The following is a 26,400-nucleotide window of genomic DNA, read 5'->3' as shown; positions in this document are numbered from 1 at the left end:
ATGAGCTAAGATTCACTAAATATGATTACTTACCTCATTTACTTTAATGTCTCTATGGCGTAGACTGTTTCCCATGGGAGAAAGTCCTTCAATTGGTGGGAATGAGACCATGAGAACAATACAAGGGCTGGTAAATACCTGAGCAGGTTGGTAACATTCGATCATGTCACAACCCCACTTGAAAATTCTGCATTCTCATTTCCAGACAACTCCTTGACAGGATATATAATTCTTTTATGATAGCCAAAGTCCTTTATGACTGGTCCCAATTTACCTTCCCAGTCCCCAGGCCTCCTGTCCTTTTCCAATGCTATCCTCCAGGCACCTCATTCTTACTATATAAAATGACATTTGAAGAACAAGAGCTCCTACCCTATGATTCCAATAGTGTCAAAAAATATGTGGAGGGAGGAGGAATGACACTGGTTGGCTAGAAAAATAAGGGAAGGAGAATTAGCATCTAAATATGGCCCAACATCTAAGCATTTTCACCTTATCTTTTTAATTAAGGCAGCTGGTCATTTTGACATAGGGGTTTTTTCTCTTACAAAAATAACAGTCTCTCCTGGCTATCAATCCCCATATTGACAAATACCTGTTTTCCAAATGATTCTGAGGAAGCAACTCATAAGGCAATATTTTTATCGCAGTCTGTAGGAGAGGAACTAAAATAAGCAAATACCAATTTGCCTAATCATTGTGCTGGAGCTCCCTGAGGGAAAACTCTTGGTGGGATCTCATCTTGGACCCTGACCTGGCCATGAAACCTTGTCTTGGATGCCACCTATCTACCTATCAAGATTTGGTCTATTGAAGACTCTTACTGCTCTGTTAGAATGTCACATTCCATGTTTCCCATTTCCTGATGTTACCACTCTTCACTGTCTCTACCCTGAGAAGCCATATTCCATTCTGCACCCCAGCGATAGACTCCTCCTAGCTCTTGTCCAATTGGTTCTTGATTCTTCCTTGGGTCTTTGTCTGTGCTATATTTGCTACTTAATCTCTGACTGTTAATCCCCTCTGGACACTGTGGCACCATTCCAGGCAATGGCTCCATATCAGGGTGAGGAATAGGTAGAACTAGGAAGGGATTGGAAGCAGTTTAGGGCAAAGGCTAAGGTATTTTTCCCAGATCATTTTTCAGCACCATCCCATTCCTTCCATGGAAACTGATCTAGCAACTCTATGAACATCTCCTGCATCTCTAAGGCTCGAACAGCACCCAGGTCATTTGTAAATCATCTGTAAATGAGGCCTCCACATAGAGTGTGGCCTTGGAAAGAATAGAGACTAAAAAGAGATTTTAGAAAAGTATTTCTTCACCAGAGCCTATATCTAAGAAATCTATTTCCTCAAAATGCAATCCATTGAAAAACAGTTCTATAAGTCACTGAGAGGTGCTGTTATAAAATAAATTTCATTTCCATGCTCAAATAAGTCTGGGAAACTGTGGCTTAAGCAAAGTTAATAATAGTTCTCACTACAAGAACTTCTCAGAGCTTTTACTGCCCTAACAGGAATTATGAATCAGAAAAAGGTAAATGCAAGATGAAGCAGTTCTCAAACTTATTTGGCCATGGAAGACATGTTTTCTTTTTTTTTTTTCTTTTTGCCATTTCTTGGGCCGCTCCAGTGGCATATGGAGGTTCCCAGGCTAGGGGTCCAATCGGAGCTGTAGCTGCCAACCTACACCACAGCCACAGCAACGGGGGATCCGAGCCACGTCTGCAACCTACACCACAGCTCATGGCAATGCCGGATTGTTAACCCACTGAGCAAGGCCAAAGATCGAACCCCCAACCTCATGGTTCTTAGTTGGATTCATTAACCACTGCACCACAACAGAACTCCTGTTTTTTCAATGAAGACCTATTGATGTCTTCCATAGCCTAGTGTTCGGAGGACCATGGTCTGGGAAACACTAAACATTATAAATAATGTCTCTCAGTCATAGATTACATATGGGAGTAAAAATGATGACAGGTAGTTTCTGGAAAGCCATGTTCCTCCCATACCCCAAGTCTCCCATACAGTCCTTCTTCGACATGGGAAATTTATATTACTCTGGGTTTCCATACTTCTGGCAATTCAGTTTGGCTAGAATGACCTTGAGAAAGTTACGAACCTACTTTGGGCATGGTTCCTTCATTTGTGACAATTGGCCATAAAGATATATCTTCCCGCACTAGTTCCCAAAGCTATAAGAATTAATGGAGCCATTCCTAAGGAGTGATGTGAATTCCTTGGAGAAAGTCTCTATGTAAATACAAGGTCCTGTCACCTTAAATGCTATGGATTTATGCCCTGGACTACACAGTGACAGCCATGCAGAGGGAGCACTCCATTATTTTTCAAAGCCACAGAAGTCTGATCAACACATTAGCCTTTTAGCCATTGTCATTTATAAATACCATCCTCCCAAATGCTTCCTTTTCATGTGAAATTCATATTTCTTTCTCTGTGAACTGATAAAATGTGGCAGGAGTGTACCCATGAAAGCCAAAACTCTTTAGCATTTCAGTATTGATATTTCTAAGGGATAGAAAAGGTAAAAGAACTTGAAATGCGGGATGCATGTATATTACAACATTTACTTCCACAATAGAAGGAAGGGCCAACGTAAAGAGTATGAATCGGGTCCTTCATTATTTATGTAAATTGGCCTTTGAGACCTAATTCGTAAGTACTTAATCACATGAAGGGAAAACTGAAGCAAGATTTCAAATTAACTTGGCATAAAGATATATTAATTACATCAATGAATAGAAAATGCTTTGGTAGTGTGGATGTGCAGCATTTGAAATGCAGGTTCAAAGAGACTCTGATCATTTTTACTGTAGACCAGTTTTTTTGTATGTCAAAAAAGGAGCCTGACAGAGTACAGATAGTAGGGTAATCATAAGCATGAATAAGATGTCTTTATCTTTTTAAGTAGCAGCAACAGAGATAGAAAATACATGGCTCTGATTGACTAATGTAAACTTAGCCAATGTCATGTTGGTTGTAGGTGACCATGAGCTAAGTGGATATGAAATGTCTAGCTCAGATAAAATGGCTGGTTACACTCACATTACAATTTTTGAGAGAATCTTGTGCTTTGTATCTAATTTATTCTTGTGTCCTACCTGTTCCAGGGAACTCTATATTAGAGCTGAGTTGTTTCTTCTGTATAAATATATCCTTCTTACCTTGAGATCTGCCATCTCTATTACCATGATCTTTCTTCTGCCCAAAAGGCATTTTATCTCCTAACCTACAATCTTCATTTTGCTCTCACTTTACCTCAAGAAAAGTTCCTCAATCCTTCGGACATAAAATAACAAACGTAAAGTCAAAAAACAAAAACAGGAGTTCCCGTCGTGGCGCAGTGGTTAACGAATCCGACTAGGAACCATGAGGTTGCGGGTTCGGTCCCTGCCCTTGCTCAGTGGGTTCACGATCCGGCGTTGCCGTGAGCTGTGGTGTAGGTTGCAGACGCGGCGCGGATCCTGCGTTGCTGTGGCTCTGGCGTAGGCCGGTGGCTACAGCTTCAATTGGACCCCTAGCCTGGGAACCTCCATACGCCGCGGAAGCGGCCCAAAGAAATAGCAAAAAGACAAAAACAAAACAAAAAAAAAACCTCACTGTCCCTTCAGTTTTTCTTAAAAATAATCAGTTTAGACTCCCAGGCAGTTCTTGGACTCTGCCTTGTCACTTCCATGTGTTCCTCAAAGTACTGATCTTAATCTAAAATCCCAGATGGCCCCCTTTGGAATGAATGGCAGGTTAAAACACCCATCCTATTGCTTTTGAGTCTCTAAAATATCCCACTGAATAGTTGCATAGCCAGTGGAGACGAGTGGTGCTTAGGGAAATTTTAATCTTAAAGAAATTTCTTTGATAGGGATTGCATTGAATCTGTAGATTGCTTTGGGTAGGATAGCCATTTTCACAATATTGATTTTTCCAATCCAGGAACATGGAATATCTTTCCATTTCTTTACATCTTCTTTGATTTCTTTGATTAAGGTTTTATAGTTCTCGGCATATAGGTCCTTTACCTCTTTGGTCAGGTGTATTCCGAGGTATTTGATTTTGTGTGGTACAATTTTAAAAGGTATCGTATTTTTGTATTCCTTTTCTAATGTTTCATTGCTGGTATACAGAAATGCAACTGACTTCTGAATGTTAATCTTATATCCTGCCACTTTGCTGAATTTATTAATCAGTTCAAGGAGTTTTGGGGTTGAGTCCTTAGGGTTTTCTAGGTATAGAATCATGTCATCTGCATACAGTGACAGTTTGATCTCTTCTCTTCCTATATGGATGCCTTTGATTTCTTTTGTTTGTCTAATTGCTGTGGCTAAGACTTCCAAAACAATGTTGAAGAGCAGTGGTGAGAGTGGGCATCCCTGTCTTGTTCCAGATTTGAGTGAGAAGGCTTTCAGTTTTTCCCCATTGAGGATTATATTTGCTGTGGGTTTATCATAAATGGCTTTGATTATATTCAGGAATGTTCCCTCTATACCCACTTTGGCGAGGGTCTTGATCATGAATGGATGTTGAACTTTGTCAAATGCTTTTTCTGCATCTATTGAGATGATCATATGATTTTTGACTTTTTCACAGAACTAGAACAAACAATCCAAACATTTATATGGAACAACAAAAGACCCAGAATCACCAAAGCAATCCTGAGAAACAAAAACCAAGCAGGAGGCATAACTCTCCCAGACTTCAAGAAATACTACAAAGCCACAGTCATCAAAACAGTGTGGTACTGGTATCAAAACAGACAGACAGACCAATGGAACAGAATAGAGAATCCGGAAATTAACCCTGACATCTATGGTCAATTAATCTTTGACAAGGGAGGCAAGAACATAAAATGGGAAAAGGAAAGTCTATTCAGCAAGCATTGCTGGGAAACCCGGACAGCTGCATGCAAAGCAATGAAACTAGAACACACCCTCACACCATGCACAAAAATAAACTCCAAATGGCTGAAAGACTTAAATATATGACAGGACACCATCAAACTCCTAGAAGAAAACATAGGCAAAACACTCTCTGACATCAACATCATGAATATTTTCTCAGGTCAGTCTCCCAAAGCAATAGAAATTAGAGCAAAAATAAACCCATGGGACCTCATCAAACTGAAAAACTTTTGCACAGCAAAGGAAACCCAAAAGAAAACAAAAAGACAACTTACAGAATGGGAGAAAATAGTTTCAAATGATGCAACTGACAAGGGCTTAATCTCTAGAATATATAAGCAACTTATACAACTCAACAGCAAAAAAACCAATCAATCAATGGAAAAATGGGCAAAAGACCTGAATAGACATTTCTCCAAAGAAGATATACAGATGGCCAACAAACACATGAAAAAATGCTCAACACTGTTGATTATAAGAGAAATGCAAATCAAAACTACCATGAGATACCACCTCACACCAGTCAGAATGGCCATCATTAATAAATCCACAAATAACAAGTGCTGGAGGGGCTGTGGAGAAAAGGGAACCCTCCTGCACTGTTGGTGGGAATGTAAACTGGTACAGCCACTATGGAGAACAGTTTGGAGATACCTTAGAAATCTATACATAGACCTTCCATATGACCCTGCAATCCCACTCTTGGGCATCTATCCGGACAAAGCTCTACTTAAAAGAGACACATGCACCCGCATGTTCATTGCAGCACTATTCACAATAGCCAGGACATGGAAACAATCCAAATGTCCATTGACAGAGGATTGGATTCGGAAGATGTGGTATATATACACGATGGAATACTACTCAGCCATAAAAAAGGATGACATCATGCCATTTGCAGCAACATGGATGGAACTAGAGAATCTCATACTGAGTGAAATGAGCCAGAAAGACAAAGGCAAATACCATATGATATCACTTATAACTGGAATCTAATATCCAGCACAAATGAACATCTCCTCAGAAAAGAAAATCATGGACTTGGAGAAGAGACTTGTGGTTGCCTGATGGGAGGGGGAGGGAGTGGGAGGGATCGGGAGCTTGGGCTTATCAGTCACAACCTAGAATAGATTTACAAGGAGATCCCGCTGAATAGCATTGAGAACTATGTCTAGATACTCATGTTGCAACAGAAGAAATGGTGGGGGAAAAACTGTAATTGTAATGTATACATGTAAGGATAACCTAACCCCCTTGCTGTACAGTGGGAAAATAAAATTAAAAAAAAAAAAAGAAATTTCTTGCTGCCATTCATAAACCACATTAGCTCTTTTATGTGGCAAAAATCAATCAATCCATCCTATGTCGTCACTGAATTCTAGAACTGAAGTAGAAATATCCCATGTGTTGCTATAGGAAATTGAACCTATTCCTTTCAATATTTTAATTTTAGTTCCTTATGACACAGGGACATAGAAATCTTCACAAAACCCATGATGGGGAAGAAGTTCCATGAGATCTATAAAAGCTATTGACATTCTCAAAGTATTAGAAAGAAAAATCCATTTTAATATAATCAATGATGCTTTAGATTTACTGCCAGATTTACGACACTCAAGTCATTCATTCAGGATCTGTTGAACCCCTACTACATAGTGCTGCTGGCACTGTGCTGACCACTTCTTGAAGAATTAACAGCCAAACCATATAGAATGAATCAGGGATCATAAGCTCCTGACTGTTGTCCCTAGTGGTGCTCTGAGCAATTTTACTTGTTGGGAGATAGATACACACACACGCACATGCACACACACACAGAAGCACATGTGTATTTTCACTTGAATTAAGTTAAAGCAGAGTATGCACTCCCTAGTTTAGTCCCTGACCTACTCTTTCTACTGTATCATATCCAGGAAGATTAGCCTATTTACATAATCTCTCTGACCCTATAAGATGCAGATATACAACCTGTGATTACTTAATAAAGGCGAAGTACTGTGATACCAGCGTAAAAGAGGTAAGGGCAGAGAGCTCCCTGGGAACATCCAATAGGGAGTCAGTCACTTGACATGAAAATATGAAGGAGACCACTCCAAGAAATTGATGTGTTTATCTCCATTACCTCTCAGTACATCATATTTCTATTCAGTGAAGCTCTATTTATTCCAAAACGAGTATATTGTTTTGACGTTAATTCCCCAGTTAAACTCATGTTACCTCTTTAAACTTTACAATCAAAGCTCTTCTACTTCTGACTCCCACTTAGTTGTAGGGAGTGAAAAGGAATGTTGCTCTTATGCTGATAATAAAAAAATAGCCAAAACAACTTTAAATTTATGACTTTTTTCTGAGCTCATCAAAGAGTTGGAGTCACCAACCAACCAGGCAGTGGCAAGGATGCAGAGCAACCAGAACTCTCAGACATTGCTGGTAGGAATGCAAACTTGTAGAGCCAGTTTGGATGGTAGTTTGACAGTTTCTGATAAAATTAAACATGCATCAATGCTATATACCAGCCAACACACTCCTAGATATCTACCTGAAAGAAATGAAAATGTGTGTCCACACGAAAACCTATACATGAATGTTTATAGCAGCTTTATGCATAATTACCAAAATTTGAAAGCCTAGATGTCCTTCAACTGATGAACATATAAACAAACTATGGTACATTCATAAAATGGAATACCACTCAACAATCAAAAGGAATGAATTATTGGTCCATACAACAACATGTATTAATTTTAAATGCATTTTGCTGATTCATAGCAGCCAGAACTGAAAGGCTACTTATGGAATGGTTCCATTTATATGATATCCTAGGGGGAAAAAACTATAGGAATAGTAAACAGAGCCATGGTTGTGGGGGGTTAAAGGGTGAGCAACACGGGATTTGGGGAGTAACGGAAGTGCTTTGTAAGGGACTTTGGTTGTGGTTACATGACTGTATAGGTTTGTTAAAAATCAATGGAACTATATGCTACAAAGAGTGAATTTTACTGCATGTAAATTAAAAAAAAAAAACTCAAATAAGATGTGGGGGAGAAAATGTAAGGAAGACTATGATAAATTAAACTGTATTACAGGTGAATCACATAACCACCCTGAAGGTAGTGAGGAAAAAAGAGCTGACCTAAATCACTGGAAAACAGTAAGACTAAAGTCCTAAAAGAGCAGTACACAAGCCCTATACTCTAGTTGGTAAATTTTTTCTAGTTGGTAAATATTTTCTCCAAAATATTTAGTAGTTACAAAGAGAACAATAGTAAGTTTATAATCAAGAATGCTAGTAGATACCACTTGGCAGATTAGCCAAGTGATCAAGATTAGTATCACCAGTAATACGTGTGAACATCAGGAACCCTCCCATATGTTTTACTGAAAGGGCACATTGCCTTTGTGTCATCTGTCCTAAGAATTCATAACTTCAATCTAATCATGAGAAAACATCAAACAAACCCAAACTGAGGGACAATCTACAAATTGGTTAATCTATCAAAGCAATACAAATAAAATTTAAAAAACAATGGTCTTCTGCACAGCAAAGAAAATCATAAATAACATGAAAAGACAATCTCTATACTGGAATAAATATTTGCAAACAAGGTGACTGGCAAGAGCTTAATTTACAAAATATACAAACAGCTCATAGAACTCAATAACTAAAAGAAGCCAACCCAATCAAAAACTGAGCAGAAGATCTAAACAGGCATTTATCCAAAGAAAACATATAGATGGCCAACAGGCATGTGAAAAGATGCTCAACATCACTAATTATTAGAGAAATGCAAATCAAAATCACAGTGAGGTACCACCTCACACCAGTCAGAATGGCCATCATTAAAAAGTCTACAAACAATACATGCTGAAGAGGGTGTGGAGAAAAGAGAACCCTCCTACGCTGTTGGTAGTAATGTAAGTTGGTGCAGCCACTATGGGAAAACAGTATAGAGGTTCCTTAAAAAACTAAAAATAGAATTAACATATGATCTAGCAATCCCACTCTGGGGCATATATCTAGAGAAAACTATAATTCAATAAGATACATGCACGCCTGTGCTCATATAGCAGCAATATTTACAACGGCCAACACATAGAAACAACAACCTACATGTCTTTCAACAGATGAACAGATAAAGATGTGCTACATATATACAACAGAATACTATGCAACCACAAAAAGAATGAAATAATGCCATTTGTAGCAACATGGATGCAACTAGAAATTATCATTCTAAGTGAAATAAATCAGAGAAAGACCACTGTCATATGATATCACCTATATGTAGAATATAAAATACGGCACAAGTGAACCTATCTATGAAACAGAAACAGACTCACAGATATAGAGAACAGACTTGTGGTTACCAAGGGGGAGAGGAGGTGTGGGAGGGATGTAGTGTGAGCTTGGGGTTAGCAGATGCAAATTATTACATATAGAATGGATAAACAACAAGGTCCTACTATATAGGACACAGGAAGCTATATTAAGTATCCCGTAATAAACCATAATGGAAAATAATATGAAAAAGAATATATATGTATAACTGAATCACTTTGCTGTACAGCAAAAGTTAATACAGCATTATAAATCAACTATACTTCAAGAAAATAATTTTTTTAAAAGGCCAACCAGTACTCTTCAAAAGTGTCAAGGCATAAAAGACAAGAAAATACTGTGGAAAGGTCACACTGCAGCCAACCAAGGAAACAACTAAATGCAGTGTGGAACTATGTGTCATATCCTGTAACAGAAAAAGGCTGTTGGGGGAAAAATTGGTGAAATTCAAATAAATTCTTTTTTGTTAGCCATGCCCTCAGCATATGGAAGTTCCCAGGCCAGAGATTGAAGCCACGCCACAGCAGTGGTAACACCAGATCCCTTCAGGTGTTGCCATGACCTATGGTGTAGGCTGCAGATGCAGCTCGGGTTCTGCATTGCTGTGGCTGTGGTGCAGGCCAGCAGCTATAGCTCCAGTTTGACTCCTAGTCTAGGAACCTCCATATGCCAAGGGTGCGGCCTTAAAAAGCAAAAAAAAAAAAAAAAAAAAAAAAAAAATCCACCAGATCCTTAACCACTAGGCCACCAAAGAAGTCCCCCAAATAAATCCTTTAGATAATAGTATTATAGCAATGTTAATTTCTCATTTTCGTAATTGTTCTATAGTTTTGTAAGATGTAATGTGAGGGGAAATTGGGTGAAGGGTACATGGGAACTCTGTACTATTTTTGTAATTTGTCTGCAAGCCTGAAATTATTTCACAGTAATAAGTTAAAAAACAATAGAGGAGTTCTCTTGTGGCACAGGAGGTTAAAGATCCAGCATTATCACTGCAGTGGCTAGGATTGCATCCCTGGCCAAGTGTATTTCCACATGTTGTGGGAGGGCCCAAAAGGGAAAAAAACAACAACAACAATAGAAAAAAAAAATCAGATGTGTAATTCTCTAGCTCCTGTGACTGTCTTTTCCAACAATGCCCCACCTACTCTTCCAGAACCTAGCCACTTCCTTATCAATAGGTGCAGTGCAGGAGTTCCCTGGTGGCCAACCAGTTAAGAATTCAGCACTGTCACTGCTATAGCTAGAGTTCATCCCTGGCCTGGGCATGGCTAAAAAAAAAAAAGAGGTGCAGTCCATTTACCCTCCCCTCCAGCTTGGGCAGGACTTTATTACAACTTCAATGTCTAGAATAGACAATGCATGACTTCTGTATCTGGGTTATAAAAGGTGGTGCGGATTCTTCATGGCTCTCTCTCTAGATACCCAGCCTGAGCACTCAGTCACCATTTGGTGAGGAAGCCCAGGCACCATGAAGAAGTCATGTATAAACGTTTCAGCTGAGAGCCCCAGCTAATGGCTAAGCCAACAGCATGACCTGTGAGTATGCCTTCAGATAATTCTAGCCCAGTGCCTTCAAGCTATCTCACAAGTCACCGAGTAGAACAGAGATATGCTGTCCCCACTGAGCCCTTCCCAAATTGCGCATTTTTTTTTTGTCTTTTTTTTTGCCATTTCTTGGGCTGCTCCCATGGCATATGGAGATTCCCAGGCTAGGGGTCTAATCGGAGCTGTAGCCGCCGGCCTACACCACAGCCACAGCAATGCAGGATCTGAGCCGCGTCTGCAACCTACAACACAGCTCACGGCAACGCCGGATCCTTAACCCACTGAGCAAGGCCAGGGATCAAACATGCAGCCTCATGGTTCCTAGTCAGATTCGTTAACCACTGAGCCACAAGGCGAACTCCCAAATTGCACATTTGTGAGCGTGATTATTGATGTTACTGTATTAAGCTACCCGGGCCTGGGGTGATTTGTTATGCAGCAAAAGGTAACTGGAACAGCTATCCTAAATTGATACGATTAATTGCCATTAGGAGATACAGGATTATATCCATTTCATCCCTTAAATCAAAGCTTTACTCACAACAGTAAAAAGAGAACTCTTAGGTGGTGTGAGTTTGGTAGCATTTTTTTTGCCATTTTGTTTCTATCATGATTTTTTTTCCAATATGGTATCCCTTTCCGAAGGCGATCGATATGACACAGCGTTATTAAGACATAGCCTCAGGACGTATTAGACTGGTGTTTTGCTAGGTCTCATTCTAAGCACATCCATATTAACGTCTACCTGTTCACTTTCAGAAATTAGTCATCCCATCTGTCAGTGAATCCGGAGAAATGTGACCCATGTCTTCAATTTCTCCCTTTCCTCTGTGCCCTACACTGACCCTATAAATTCAAACTTCTTAAGTAGAGCCTTCTAAATAGAGCTGGGACCACACAAATAACACTCATTTACTTGCAAAGGGATCTTTTAATGGTATTCAACTGGATTTTTTTTATTGTTTGTCAGCTTGCACATTAAGAATGATGCTGAAAGCAGAAAAGCAAGATGTATCGACTTAGTAAAACATGCTTTTTTCCGAGATACCAAATAAGAGGTCAGTAACCATCTAAGGAATATTTGAGAACCTCTTTTCCTTACAAAGCTCCTAACTCTTAATTTTCATAATTAAGCTAAATTATTACCTTGATCTTAAAGAAATTATGAAATAAATTGTACCATCTTCAAGATATTAACATTGCAAAAATGAAACCAGGGATTACCAATGTTTATTTTTCTTCCTGACATAATTAAGGAACAGACTAATATGCTAGGGATGTACATTACAAAATTATTTTGCTCTTATCTATTAGATTAAAGTGAAGCCTGTTTCAACATACCTTCTTTGAAGTCGCTGTTTCCATCTGAGCTCACATCAATCTCTTGTTTTTTTCTACTTTGAGGGAGAGGATAACAGCATCAAAGAACCATGGAGTTTGAAATCAGAAACACCTGAGTTTGAATCCGGGCTCTTTGTCACGTACTTGCTGGGTCAGTTGTTCTGAAAATTTGAACATGAATCCAAATCACTTGGAGGGCTTGTTAAAACAGATTACTTGGGGCCCAACCCAAAGGTTTTTGATTCAGCAGGTGTGGGAGGGGACAAGAAATCAATGTCTTACAAGTTTGCGGACAGTGCTGAGTTGTCCGCATTTGAACACATTACTCCTTAGTTTGAATCTCTGATTCCATGGCTGAAAAACTTGGAAAGTTTCTACCTATCCCATAAATATTCATTTCTTTTCCCTGTATTAGTCAATACTCTTGAAAGAGGGTCAGGGTCTGTTTCCACAATTCTGAAACCCAAACATTTCAGAAAAGAACTTTTCCTTTTCCCTTAGGCTTGGTTTAAATTCATTTGGCAACAAACTTGGTCTAATAACAGTTCATTTATTACATCTTGTTCTTATTTTATATCTATTTTAGTATACATATAGTTTGGTTATTGGGTGCTGTGGCCCTACCCATAAGAATCATTTGGTATTATACAGGCTACAAACCATACTACCTTTCTAGAATGAGGAGAAATGTCTGAAACCTGAAGCTCTAGCTCTAAATGTCTTGTACAAGGAACTGGTGACCTGTCTTTAGCACTTCACCATATATAAGTATAGCAAACCCCACACCACCTGCTACATACTGAACATGAAGAATGTGCTAAATAAATAACTACTGGTTTGAATGTATTGACCCTAATAAGATTTGAGTAAAAGACTGACATGATTCCATAGTATGACATTCAAGAAGGAAAGATGACTCCAAAACATTGCAGCCTTCTCAAAACTGCTATTCTGACTATAATCCTCATAATCCCAAAAGATTCTGACAAGAAGAAAATGCAACTGTAATATCTCTGCTCTTCTTTGTGCTTGTCACACATCATATCTAAAGGTATCAAAACTGGACCATATTTCCTTTCACCGTCTTAAGAACCATCTTAACTCCCATACTTCTGTTTGACCTCTCTTTTCAAATGGCTCCTTTCCTAGAGCCTTTTTATATGCTCAAAACTGTTGCATCTTTAAAAATTAAAGAGAAAGAAAGCATGGTATGCACAGAGGAACAAAGGTGTTATGACTTTGGGGTGTATTATCCATGAGGAGGTGACAGATTCCATTTGCGATCCGGGAAACAAAAGTGAGGTTGGCAAGCAGGGTAAGGACAGTCAACAAGATCCCCTTATTAGAAGCTTGCAAAGATGCTGCAAGGGCCAGAGTGATCATTCAGAAGGCAAACTTTGACGGGAAACTAGATGCCAAGCACATGGATCATCAGTGGAACGAAATGACAAAGATCATCCATCCAGGTCTGCTTTATTGGTCAGTACAAATGTGGAGATTTCTGCTCTTAAGGTCACGACTCTTATTTCTCTAAAATGACATCCCCACATCCAGAAAAGTACCCTTGAATCTAAAAGCCCAAATAAAGAAAAAAGCAACACCATTCACATGCAGGAAAGGTAACCCAAACAAATTCACATTCTCCTCAGAACTGGTCCATTCTGCAGGATGAAGAATTTCACAAGCCATGGCTTCAGCTGGATCACAGGACCCTCCCCCTCCTCCAGATATATGAAGTGCATCAGTGAGTTTTCAAATGAACACTTAATGAAATTTGAAACCTCTTTTTCTTAATTTTTTCCCAGTAATATCTATGGCCTTTCACAGCTGGCATTCAGGATAATACACATGTGCTTGCAAAGGCAAGAAAATAGAGAAGGGAGCCATGCAAAGACAGTGAGACAGACAGAGAAGGGTGTAGGAAGAAGGAGGAGATCTACAGAAAAAATTGGGACTAGCTGTAGGAAATACGCTACAAATCTTTAATGTATGAAAATAGAGATTTCATAGAGTTCAACTTCAACATAACTAAGTACCATCCCACATTTTTATAAGAAAAAAGAGAGGGAGAGAGAAAGTAATGACAAGCCTTATACCTAAGGATGATGTGGATGTATGTGGGCCCTACATCTCCATGATGCTGGCTCTGATCATCCAGTTTCGGAGATGAAAACCCAGTGGCCATTATGTGGTGGGTCAGGATTTAGAGACTCACAAGAAAGGGATGGAGGCTTAAAAAGAACCATATCAAAATGAATGGCTAAAGGGCCTCATGCTAGACCATATCTTCAGAGTTGCCACTCTCCTTGAGTCCTCACTGTGGACTGTCCACCTCCTCAGAGACCACACGAAAACCCATCGCTGCGACCCAGAGCATTTGTTCTTGGTGTCACCTTCTCTGCAAAAGGTCTGGGCTTCCCCTGGCATCGGTCAGAGTGCCCAGGTGCCCATGGACTGATAAAAGCATGTTCTTCCCATTTCTCTCTTCATCTCCTGGGTGAGGCTGAGACTGCTTCCAATTTTGACAATTGGCTTTCATCAGAGTCAATGTCTCTCACCTCAGAGAGAGGAGAAAGAGGAAAAGAAATGGCGATAATGTCTTTCCCTCTATTTTTCCCCAAGCATATCATATATTTTTCTGACACTCCACTTTCAGCTAGTTGAACACTGGATCCTCGCCAGGACTCAGAATGAGAAACAAGTAGTCATCACCAGGGAGAATAAATTGGGTGGTACTTCTCAACTCTGGAAACTCAACTTGGAAACTCTGGCAGACTTACCTGGGGTAACTTCTTCAAAGAACACCTACCCAGGCTCCTGCTGAATCAGAATCCCTGGCATCTGTCTTGTTGCTTTAACTCAGTGGCTCTCAATGGCGGGGGGTGGGGTGTGTGCAGAGAATGATTTTGCCCCCAGGGCACATGTGGCAACATCTGGAGACGATTTTGGCTGTCATAACTAGGGATGGTAGGGTGCTACTAGTAACTAGTGGATTAGTGGCTCAAGGCCAGGGAGGCTGCTCAACATCCTACAGCACACAGGATGGCCTCCCCAACAGAGAATGATCTGGCCTCAGCTATAATCAGTACCAAGGTGGAGAGACTCAGGCTTAACTCCTCAGGCAGTTCTAATGATCTGATAGCTTTCAGAACTACTGGCTTTAGACAATCCAAGAAGATGGCAAGACTGGGAAATATTATAAATGGGTCATTATAGCGTACTGGCAAGAATAGTTACTACTATTATCATACATTTCAGTTATCCAAAGTCTTAAGAGAGACAATGGGTTGAGCATAACAAAAAAAAACATGGTACAAATTTTTCCCCTCCTCTTTCTTACATTAGTGTGTGCATGTGGTAGCGATGGTGAGGAGATTAGATAGATGGATAGATAGATAGATAGATAGATAGATAGATAGATAGATAGATAGATATAGATAGACAGACAGATATAGATAGATGATAGATAGATGATAGATAGATAGATATTACATATGCAATCTTTTTTTTTTTTTTTTTTTTTTTTGCTTTTTTAGGGTCACACCCACAGCAGATGGAGGTTCCCAGGCTAGGGGTATAATCAGAGCTACAGCTGCCAGCCTACACCACAGCCACAGAAACACAGGATCTAAGCAGCATCTGTGACCTTAATCCACTGAGCCGGATCCTTAATCCACTGAGCAAGGCCAGGGATTGAATCCACATCCTCATGGATAATAGTTGAATTCGTTACCACTGCGCCACAGTGGAAACTCCAAGGGACACCTGCATTTAGTTGTATCCCTTGCCCAATATTCTTTGTGAAAGTCTGGAGTTTTAAGGTGAATACCAAGATTCAAATATTAATTCAGTAGGCAGAAATAGAGAGTTTCTGTTATGCATACTAGATACAAATGTTTCTACTAATGAAAGTGAAGAGATTATTAATTGGTTTTTTTTTTTTTGCAAACATTTCCTACGGTTTCTGGAAACAGCAGTTGCTAATGAAGTAAAACCACCTTCACAGACATAGACGTAGGTCAGAGGTCCATCTTTTTTCAGACCACTTTAAGTCGTGGCATCTCTCCTTATATGCATGTCCATTCTGGAGAAAGTTTATATAAAAAGAAGATAGTGTTTAGGGCCTTATTTCTATATCCATTCACTCATTCACACATCCAGTTTTGGTTGAGAGCCTGCTATCTCAGGCACTATTGTACATGCTGAGGCTACAGCAGTGAACCAAAAAAACAAGGTCCTGCCCTCATGGAGTTTACATTTTGCTGGAGGCAGATGCATGCACAAAAACCAAACAGCTACTCTGTACAGAACTCATCAGAGAGAGATGAGTGGTGTGGGAAGAACTGAAGCAAGAACAGGAGAAGAGGGAGCAGAGAAGAGGGGTGGAAGTGAGCATCCATTTTAGAGTGGATAGTCAGGGAAGGCTTCCTTGAAAAGGAGAACTTTAGGCAGAGAGCCGAAGGAAGCAAGGGAACCTGGCTAGCCAGGTGGTTATCCAGATGAATATCATATATATGGTAGAAAGAACAGCAAATGCAAAGGCCCTGGGGTATGTGAGAAGCAGTGAATAAGTGGGTATCTAATGGGTCTGATGGGTCTCAAAATGTTGACATTTGTTTTGGGGGCTGCTGGGGAGTTCATAAAACTAACTTGGGTACTGTGACCCCTCCTTTTCTCCTCACTTGAAAATAAAAAACTAAGGTGACACTCAACTAAGGTCAGATAATTATGCAGTTTGTTGACACAAAAGAGAGGAATATGTGTTCTTTTTCTCTTTTTTTCTGGGTTTTTCCTTCCTCTCTTTAAATTTTTTTGTTTTATTGAAGTATAGATGATTTACAATGTTGTGTTCATTTCTGCTGTAGAGCAAAACAATTCCATTATATATGTATATGTATATTCTTTTCCATTACAGGATGGATAATTTTATCACAGGATATGGAATACAGTTCCCCGTGCTATACAGTAGGGCATTGCACTTTACCCATTCTATATATAACGGTTTGCATCTGCTAATCCCAAACTGCCACCCTCCCTCCCCCTTGGCGAGCAAAAGTCTGTTTTCTATGCCTGTGAGTCTGTTTCTATTTCATAGATAAGTTCATTTGTGTCATATTTTATATTCCACATATCAGTGAGATCACATGGTTATTTGTCTTTCTCTGACTTACTTCACTTAGAATGATCCCTTCAACTCTTTCAGAAGGAAAACAGAATAGGGTCCACGCTCAGGGAACCACTGTGCTTCATGGACAGCAGAGCAGTGAGATAGCAAGCAGCTTCGCTCTGCAAAGTACTAAGGGTTTGGGGAAGACAGAAAGGAGAGCTGCATCCAAGCTTGGTCCTGAAAAATACAAATGATAATCAGAGACACCAACCCAGTACCTGTGCTAGTTGTGTAGATGAAGTATCACCACCCCTGGAAAACCATTCATGCTTGGGCGAGAGCCAAAAAATAGCATCACTGTGAAAATGAGGGCTGTGTCCATGACCTGTACATCCTCTTAATTAAAACGTATTGGTAATTGTTCAAGGTGGATCAATGAGCCAGCACCTTGAGCACCCTTGGAGAGCTGGGTAAAAAGTAACCCTCAAAGAAAGGGCTCTTGAAGAGGCCACCTAAGAGGGGATCCAAGAGGTGCCAGGAGAGCAGAAGCAGGTCAGGGCCAGCCATTTCAAAGCTCTGAACAGGAGCAAAGCCTGATCCCTCCCTGGTGGGTTGTATGCATGCCCAGATGTGGCCCTTACATCTTCAAAGCCCCAAGAAAACACAGTCGCCTTATGGCCATGAGATGTCATCAAGAAGAGAGGTATTTGTTTTTCATCGTCATTTTTTTAGTAGTAGATTTTCTCTCTGAGATTCGTACATTGCCTATAAGTTTCTGACTTTTTGAGATTGTTTGGTGGCGGGGGCAGGGGAGCCTAAGTTTTCAAATGTCTGGGCCAGTGGTTCTTAAACTTCCAACTGCAGAAGGATCCCCTGGGAACTTGTTAAAAAATTCAGTGTTAGGCCCCACCCTTCCGAGGTGGTAAAGGTAGGTGGAGGAATATGCATTTTTACACCCCACCCCAACTGCCCACATCCACGCCCAAGCCATTCTGAGGCTTGTAGGTCAAAGAACCTCACTTGGAAAAACATTGGCCCATTGTTCTCCCTCCCACCCCAAAGTCCTTTCCCTCACTGATATAATATGGTTGTTTGGGGAGAGGGGAGGGAGGGAAGTAAGATGTGGAAGTTGCCCAAACTGCCTTGTAATTGTCTCACATTGGGGCTCCTGGTGGCAGAAAGTTTGTGTTTGTGCTCTTGTCCATCTCCAGATTCAGGCACTTCTTGACCCGTTGGCTACACAGAGTAGCAGGAAGAGGGGTGATGGATCTGCTTACCTAAACCTGTCATTCCTAACGCCCTGCCCTGCATGGCATGGCACCCAGTCCCCACAGCAAAGGATTGTGGGAGCCAAGATATCCCTAGTGCCGAGGTTGAGAAAGCCTGGCTTACACATTCGTCTCCCTTCTTTCCCAGGGCCTCCTCTACCCTGTCTCCTGACACCCTGGGTCCTTACGACCTAATCTTGTCACTTGTGTCCCATGGCCCCTTATCACTAGGTATCCCCACTGGCTGGAGAGTACCCCACACTTGGTTTTAATCTCCATGGTGTCAACTGAACACCCCTTGGTTCATGGAATCCTGGTTTGGTTGGAGCAGGAATGGCCTTCCAATTTTTTTTTTTTTAATCCACCTTCTGATTCTTCAGAGCAAAAGGCTAGAAGAGAAGTGACTTTGCAAAGGTCACACAGCTCTTCAGGGGCTGATCCCTTGGGAGCTGAAGCAGGGGGTTTCCCCCCCCACCCCCGCCCTGCGGTCTTCTCTTTCCACTCGCTCACTGCTTTTGGTCAAAAAGAAATACACGTGAACTGCCTGACCTAGGACAGGAATCAGATCAACGGGGCTCAAATGCTCTGTCAAGGGTCCCTACCAGCCACACAGCATGGCCAATGCACCTTCCTGTCCTTGTAGAGGGGACACCCCGACTTGACTGGGTTCTGTGCCATTCAAGGCAGGGTGTTAGGAATGACAACTCTGGGCAAGCAGATCTGTCACCTCTCTTTCTGCTACCCACCAGATGCCAGTAGCACCTTTCCTCCCCCACCTCCAGTTGTGACAACTAAAAATGTCTCCAGACATTGCCAAATGTCCCCTTGGCAACAAAATTGCCCCTGGTGGAGAATCACTGCTTTAAATGAAACAAAACATTATGGCTTTATCCAGCTTTCTCCTCTTCATAATTATCCCACACACTCACAAGGAATATATATAACAGCTACCATAATACCCTGAAACTACCTCTGCTGGGCTGTGTCACTTGTTAACAATGTCAGGCAGAAACATAAAGACCACTCCTTTCCAATTCCAACCGGCAGCAAATGAAGATATAGGGGAAGTTAATTAAATCAAGATTAAATAACAGGGAGTGCCAGAGGGTAAAGGGGTGAAACCCACCAAAGAAGCAGAAATGGAGGATAAGAAAATTCAGAAGTCAGGGCAGAAGCTGGGATTACTGAGGGTCAGTCTGCACTGAAAAAATGAGACCCTCGAGAGTGAAGGGAGACATGGGAAGCTACTAAAGACAGGGCATCTGGGGAGACAGCCGTAGGGGGTGCGTCTGTGACTGTGTCTCTCTGTGTTTCTCTGTGTGTGTCTCTTTTGTGTCTGTGTGAAAGTGTATATCTGTCTACGAGTATCTGTGTCTATGGGTGTCTGTGTGTGTCTATGTGCTTGTCTCTATGTTTTTGTGTATATCTATGTGTGAAAGTGTGTATCTGCCTATTGGTGTCTCTGTGTGTCTGTGAGTATGTCTGTGTGTGTCTGTCTATGCATGTCTCTGTGTCTGTGTGTATCTCTGTGTGTCTGTGTGAATGTGTGTATCAGTGTGTCTGTGTATGTCTATGTGTGTCTGTGTGTCTGTGTCTCTGTGTGTCTGTGTGAATGTGTGTATCTATGTGTGTCTGTGTGTGTCCTTGTCTTCAGCAAGTGTCTCAGGGTGGAGGAGGAGAAGTCTCTAGAGATGCAGAATCACTGTGCTCTGAGGAGAAAGAGACCGGGTGGAAAGGAGAACTAATAGCTGAACACAGGAGACAAAATTCAGAGGCTGGAGTCAGAAGAAATGCAAGCACATGCAGGATAAGGACCGCAGGAACCCAGGACACCCGCTGAAAGGAGACAGGTGACGATGGCTCAGGATGGGGAAGCAGGCAGCCACTGCGAGCCTGGCCGCTGTTCCCTGGGCAGCCACCGAACACACACTGAGGGGCCTCGGAGTGTCAGGCGCTGTGTTAGCCGCTGAAGGTATAAAGAGAGAAGTCCCTTGACCCTGCCCTCGGGAAGCTGAAGTCTCCTCGGACAAGCTCCTTCGGAGCCCAGCAGCCCAGGATGGCCCCTGGGGGAAAAACGCTCTGAGACTCTGGGTTCACATTGTTTAGAGGATGAAACAGCAACATCAGGAAGGAAAAGCCGCTCCCATTAGGCTCCCTACCATCTTCAGTTGGCTCAAAAACAGCGATAGGGATAAAAGACTTCTATACGGTTCCAGAAAACCTCTAGCCACCCCTCCCCTTGAAGAACGAAGCTCTGATTTACAGCACGGATTTTCAGGGAGACCCTCTTACTGTCAAGTCAGCTGAATTTCAGTGAATTTTCGATGCCCAAGGGTTGGGTTGCTGTTTTGAATTAGTTCCTCTTGCCAAGGGATAGAAGAAAAGGCTCCCGAAGGAAGCCTGCAAAAACAGCTCATTACTGTGCAATCCATTCCCCCGCCACCTCGCAGAAGATTCAGGCGGAAAAGCTTTGTTGCCACCGTCTGATAACAGAGGTGGTGGCCTGAATACTAACCAGAAAGCCGCAGAGTGGGAAATGTTTTCTGAGAAAATGTGTTTCTTCTGCAGGTAGGAAAACAACAAGACAAAAAAATAAAATAAAAAACCCACAGGCCTCCCTTCACACATCTCCAGTGGGTAAAGCTGCAAGCGTCTTAGGAAGGGCTGGGAAGGTGAGGTCTGGGGGTCTGGTTTGTAGAAGCCATTTTCAATGCCTCCCTTTTGCTACTCACATATGGTGCATTCGGTTTACTCAAACGAGCGCAAACAAAGGAATAGATTTGTTTGAAAGGGGAGGCTTCATTATACTCTAATTAAGGTAAATCTCACCCACAGAGAGGAACCAAAATAAATACCTAGAGTAATTAAAGTTTAGGGGTTCGGTTTGGTTTTGGGGGGGTTAGTTCGGGTTGTGCCTGAAAAGGATTCAGATACAATGGAGTTTTAGGAATGGATTTTTGCATAATAATTTCTCAGAAGAAAAAGCGACCTAAATTAGTCACGTGGTTGTCCCTAATCCAGGGCAGCAGAATCCTTCGTCTCCTGGAAAGGAATACACTCTGTTCCCACAAGGGGTTCTGGAAAACAAAGAGACGAATGTTAAGTACCAGAGCTTCAGAAATGTTAGAGAAAAAAAGGCCTAAAACAGTGCAGGGGAAGAAAATTAAATCATTAAAGGACTGTCACATTGAAATTACCAGACCAGCAGAGCTGAAAGATCAAAGCCGAGTTTATTACTCACCAGGCAAGGGGAAATGGTGTCATCCCAAAGTGAGTTCACTGAGTCTCCCTAAGCAGAAGGGCTGAATAGGGTCAAAAGAGGAGGTTTTGGTCAAATAAGGCAGGATTCTAAAAGGCACGATGTGACTGGTTACCAAAAGGACTATCAAGTCTCTTTGAGGACTGATCATTTCTTGATCTAGGTCACATGGGCACAGGCAAAATTCTCAAAGTGGTCCAAGATCAGATGCTTTAGGGTTCTTTCGGATTCAGGATCAGGTGGCAGCCACCTGAATAATAAAATCCAAGCAATGGCTATAGCAGTTTCCCAGTTGTTTTGCAAGTTACCCTGATGATTTAACATAGGGTGTCAGGAAGGCAAGTCTAATAAACACACACATTTTTTTGACTTGCATAGCAATTAATGCCATGCTCGCTTCCATCTGTGATATGGCCACACTGCCCAGTGAGGAAAACAAGCATGCAAAGATCTCAGATGAGGAGGAAACAGCAAGGGCAGCAACCCAGAAGCGGACATGAACCCAGTGTATTTGCTAAACAGCAGGGAGGCCAGGGTGACCAGATCAAAGTGAGGGAGGAGGAACCTGATAAGAAATAAATTAAGTAGGGTCCAGATTTCCTCAGGACATGGTAGGACATGGACTTTTATTCCACATGTGGTGGAAATCCATTGAAGGATTGCAAACAGGGAAGTGTCAAAATCTGATTTATAAGTTGACCCTGTCCGATGTGTGAAGAAGATTCTCTGGGCAAGTAAAAGTAGAAGCAGAGACCCTAGCTTGGAGACTTACTGTGATTGAGAGCCTAGAAGTTGATGGTGGCTTAGACTGGGTGGGGGATCATGTGGAATAAAGGAGAGGGGAAGGTTGTGAGCCACTTTCAGCAGGAAAGCACTCTCTGTAGGAGGCACACTTTAGACTTGTCACCAACTTTAAACCAGGCACCCTGCCGCTCTACTCATCGCCTGCCCTAGCACGCCTTTCACATTTTTTGATCACACGATCCCTTGCCTAATCTGTTGGTTCTTTCCATAGATCAAAAAAAGTAGAAATGAAGAATAAGTAATTAACAGATGACCAGTTCTCTTCCCCAGCTTCCCCTTCAATAATCTCTCGAACAAAGAGTGTGAACAAGATAGCTTCTAAAGAAAGATCACAAAAAGTCGACAAGCCTCCACACAAGCCTGCACACAGTGGGAAACATTGACGACTCTGATCCCCCATCTCAATGATTCACTGAGATGACTTCCCTTTTTCCCTTTAAAATCTTCCATGGCCAAACAGAACTTTTAGAAAAGGTTTGCATGGGGGGGGGCGGGGGGCTGAGTGCAGTGTTCCCCCAGACTGCTACCATTCTGATCAAAAGCAACTTTCCTTTGTACCAACATTTCTCTCTCTCTCTCTCTCTCTCTCTCTCTCTCTCTCTCTCTCTCTCTCTCTCTCTGTATTGATTTTTGAGAGGCAAGCAGTGGGACCTGCGTTCGGTAACAAGATTTGTGATCTATTTTGAAAGTAGAGCTGATGAGACTGGATGAGGAAGTTGGGGGCAGGGGGAGAAGGAAATTAACATGATTTCTGGATATACCGCCAGAGTACTTTTAAGATTTATAGGAAGGGTGAACACTGGAAAAGTAAAGGCTTTAGAGGATCACTAGAAGTTCATCTTTGGACAAGGTAAGTTGGAGATGCAGGTGAGACATGCAAGTAAATATATACATAAGCAGCAGGATGAATTCATCTGAGGCTAAGTGAGAGGTAGAGGTATAAATCAGAATCATGAGTACAGAGGTGGCATATAAAGTCATGGTACTGGTTGAGGCCATTTAGAGAATAAATACTGAAAGAGAAGGCAAAGAGAGGAAGGGGGGAGAGAGAGAAGTGGGAGTGGGGGAGAAGAGAGGAGATAGCAGAGGACTGGGCCATGACAATACTTAGAGGTCATGCTGTGGTTGTTTGTTTAGATGGAAAATATGAGCATGTTCGTATATCAATGGCAGAGAGGGGAGAAATTATGGTGCACAAGAAAGAGGGAAATAAGTGACGGACCAAAGTCCTCAGGGAGTTGAAAAGGGATGGAGGGGTTGCACAGGGGACAAGTTGAGCAGTAACAGACTAATTGTGACAGGAGAGCGGGGCGGGGGGGGGGCAGGGGCTGGGCGGGCGGAAATACAGGGTCCTAGGTACATGCAAGTAAGTGAGTCCAGTTAGTGGTAGTAGGATGAGGCAGTGCTTCCATTTGATTGCTGAATTAAGAAACAAGATCATTAAGAAGAGTGAGTTTTTATTGTTGTTGTTGTTTGGTTTTGGGTTTGTTTTTTTTTGTTTTTTTTTTTTTTTTGCGCTGCACCCACAGCATATGGAAGTTCCCAGGCCAGAAACTGAATCCCAGAAACAGCTGCAATCTACGCCACAGCTGCAGCAATGCTGGGTCATTAATCCACTGCGCTGGGCTGGGGGTGGAACCCGCACCTCAGCAGTGACCTGAGCTGCTGCAGAGACAACACAGGATCCTTAATCCACTGCAAAACAGTGGGAACTCCAAGAACAGTGCGATGTGACAGCAGGCAGTAGAAAAAGGTTTTGAGGAGAGGCGAAGGAATGACATAGTTGTCTTAGAGAAAGGGAGAGCAAAGGGAGAAGGGAATAAATGTTAAATTTAGAGTCACTGATTGTCAGGGGAGGCCAGCAGGAGGAGCGTTGTATGTTTTTTTTCTCCTGCAACATTCAGCTCCTCAGAAGTAAAATGGGCAGAGATTTGGGTTTAACCTGTGTTTGGAGGATCAAATTAACTTAAAGGCCAGATGTTTGAGTAGAAGATCTCCCTGAATGTCAAAGCTGTGGGAGACTAATCCCTGGAGTAGTAGTGGACAGGGAGGGGAGGAGAGGGCCATAGGCTAAAACCCCCAGCAAAAGCCAGGAGTCGACCAGGATGTCAGCAGATGCCACAAAAGGACAGCAATAGAATGCAAGGCTAGTACTCGGTGGCATGTGCTTCAAAGGAGCTTACTGTTTGAGGTGGAGGGGATGCAAAAAGATAGCATCTCAGCCGGCCCAGAAGTAAGATGGGTGAGGGAGGAGAGCTGCGGGAAGAGCCGGGTCTTGAGATCAGTTACCCAGTGGTTCTCTCTCAGCCAGGTGTGATTTTTGCCTCCTCAAGGGGCAGAGTGAAAGGGCTTGAGGAGGCAAGAGGCTGCAGGAAGCTGAGCTGTGTAGGAAACTAACAAGGCCCTGGGGGTGAAGGTCTGGACTGTCAGAGGGACTGGAAGACTAGCTACTGGTGGTGACTGGGGGATGTAGGACATCATGGGCTTGGTCCTGAGGAGGAGATGGAAGATCGATCAGTCCTACTCACAGCCGCCTTCTTTGGAAAGTCACCAGCAGGATGGCAAGTGGAGGGAGAATCCTCGGTACACTCGGCTGCTCTTCCATCCTGGTCCTGCCATCAGCCCCTTGCAGCCAGGGGAAGGGTGATCTTAATAGGAACTTAACCTAAGCTTCAAATCTAGTCCATGAAAAGATGAGAGAGTTTTATTGTACAGTATCAAGATAGATGTCTATAAATGGGCAAAAACTCTGAATCATAAAATCCTATATTAAAATGTCACATTTTGATAATGATGGAAACCGAATAAGTGCAGGGTGATAAAAAAAAATTTTTTAGGTGTTACTGTGCCAGATGAATGTACCTTAAATGTGTCATTTACATTTTGACAGTTTCAAATTCTCCCTTTGTATTCCATCCTTTGTGCTAGAATACTGCAGATTCAGGGGAATTGGGGACTCCTGGTGTGGAAAGACATTCTCCTCTATTTTCATAGTTATCAAGTTGAAGAAAAAGCTACAGATGTCTTGGCTATATTTTTCCCCAAAACAGATGAATAATTTCACTGAGATTTTTTTCTAATGAAAATAATGTTAATGAATACCCACACTGTGTCAAGAATTGTGACCCAAAGGAATACAGTACTTTAATTATAACACTGTGAGTTATTAAAACACATTTTTAATTCTCTCAGGGCAAATCAAATGGCTCAAAAGTTTAAGATGACTATTCAGATTCAATTGCAATGTTTTAGGAGTTCACATTGTGGCTCAGTGTGTTAAGAACCCAACATAGTGTCCGTGAGGATGCAGGTTCAATCCCTGGCCTAGATCATTGGGTTAAGGATCCAGCACTGCCACAAGCTTGCAGCATAGGTTGAAGATGTGGCTGGGATCCTGCATTGCTGTGGCTGTGGTGTAGGCCGCCAGCTGCAGCTCCAATTCAACCCCTGGCCCAGGAACTTCCATATGTTGGAGGGGCAGCTGTAGAAAGAGGAGGGGAAAAACATGTTTTGTTTGTTTTGGGTTTTTTGTGTGGGTTTTTTTTTTTTTTTTTTTTTCGGTCTTTTTAAGACCGCACCCATGGCATATGGAGGTTCCAAGGCTAGGGGTCGAATTGGAGCGGTAGCTGCTGGCCTACACCACAGCCACAGCAACGTCAGATCCAGGTTGCATCTGTGACCTATGCCACAGCTCACAGCAGCACCAGATCCTTAAGCCACCGAGCGAGGCCAGGAATTGAACCTGCGAACTCGCGGATGCTAGTCAGATTCATTTCCCCTGAGCCATGACGGGAACTACAAACGTGTTTTAA

The 26,400-nt window shown here is 42.0% G+C and overlaps 1 long non-coding RNA gene across 1 annotated transcript in view; it reads right to left on the bottom strand.

The window, feature by feature from the left end:
* Positions 1 to 25,197, bottom strand: part of LOC106506923 (uncharacterized) — a 134,498-nt gene extending 109,301 nt beyond the window's left edge. The window contains exons 1-7 of the long non-coding RNA XR_014835822.1: positions 25,117 to 25,197; positions 21,767 to 21,827; positions 21,515 to 21,602; positions 21,041 to 21,087; positions 20,818 to 20,925; positions 17,322 to 17,494; positions 12,151 to 12,311 (exon numbers count right to left, since the gene is read on the bottom strand). This is a non-coding gene — a long non-coding RNA (uncharacterized LOC106506923). The remainder of the gene's footprint in view (positions 1 to 12,150; positions 12,312 to 17,321; positions 17,495 to 20,817; positions 20,926 to 21,040; positions 21,088 to 21,514; positions 21,603 to 21,766; positions 21,828 to 25,116) is intronic.
* Positions 25,198 to 26,400: the final 1,203 nt, after the last annotated feature.

Source organism: Sus scrofa, chromosome X, assembly GCF_054392235.1.
Source record: "Sus scrofa isolate SSC_HxYL_T2T_F1_AM1 chromosome X, Sscrofa_HxYL_maternal_Yorkshire_Landrace_v2.0, whole genome shotgun sequence".
Taxonomy (NCBI): domain Eukaryota; kingdom Metazoa; phylum Chordata; class Mammalia; order Artiodactyla; family Suidae; genus Sus; species Sus scrofa.
The sequence above is the reverse complement of the archived record's forward strand: the minus strand, read 5'-3'. Positions and strand labels throughout refer to the sequence as shown.